We start from the raw sequence: 972 nt of genomic DNA on the forward strand, positions 1-972 counted from the left end.
TGATGGGGGAGGGGAGGGAAATATATCCTTGGTGGTGGGGTCCGTTTGGAGGTGGCGGAAATGACGGCGGATGATGCGCTGTACATGGAGGTTAGTGGGGTGGTAGGTGAGGACCAGTGGGGTTCTGTCCTGGTGGCGGTTGGAGGGGCGGGGCTCAAGGGCGGAGGAGCGAGAAGTGGAAGAGATGCGGTGGAGGGCATCGTCGACCACGTCGGGGGGGAAATTGCGATCCTTGCGGTCCTTGACCATCTGGGTTGTGCGTTTTTGGAACTGGTCCTCCTGGGAGCAGATGCGGCGGAGTCGAAGGAATTGGGAGAATTGGGAAATAGATTGCTGTTTCCCACCAATTAAAGAGCATGAGTCAATTATAGACCCAACTGATCACAAACTATTGCTTCTCAAAACTTTAATGCTGGCCTCATGAGCACAATTGTGGGTGCTGTTGGGATAAGGGTTTGCAACAGCGTTGACCAAGTAGCACAAAAGGTGAAACATAAGGCCGAATGAGAAGACAAAAGTGAACCACAAGGCAGCTGTGGAAATTGATCTGAGTTCAATTTGAGACGGTCAATTTTTGCGCTACCGGAGCCAGTTCTTACAGATGTCCCCACAACCACTGATCTGCTCTGCCAACTCTACCCATGTCTTCTTGGTCAGGCAGGGACATCTCCTCTTTCCATCTTTTGGAATGAGAACCTCCTACCGTTTACTCACAAACTGGAGGAGGACATGCAGAGAGTCACCATGGACCCAAGCAGTTGACTATTGTGTGTATTCCTGGTCTCCTTCCTATTGAAAGGATGTTATGAAACTTGAAAGGGTTCAGAAGATTTACAAGGATCTTGCCAAGGTTGGAGGATTTGAGCTCGAGATAAAGGCAGGATAGGCTGGAGCTGTTTTCCCTGGAGCGTCGGAGGCTGAGGGCTGACCTTAAGAGGTTTGTTAAACCATGAGGGGAAAGTGAGGTCTGCA

Source organism: Chiloscyllium plagiosum, chromosome 7, assembly GCF_004010195.1.
Source record: "Chiloscyllium plagiosum isolate BGI_BamShark_2017 chromosome 7, ASM401019v2, whole genome shotgun sequence".
NCBI classification, from domain to species: Eukaryota; Metazoa; Chordata; class Chondrichthyes; order Orectolobiformes; family Hemiscylliidae; genus Chiloscyllium; species Chiloscyllium plagiosum.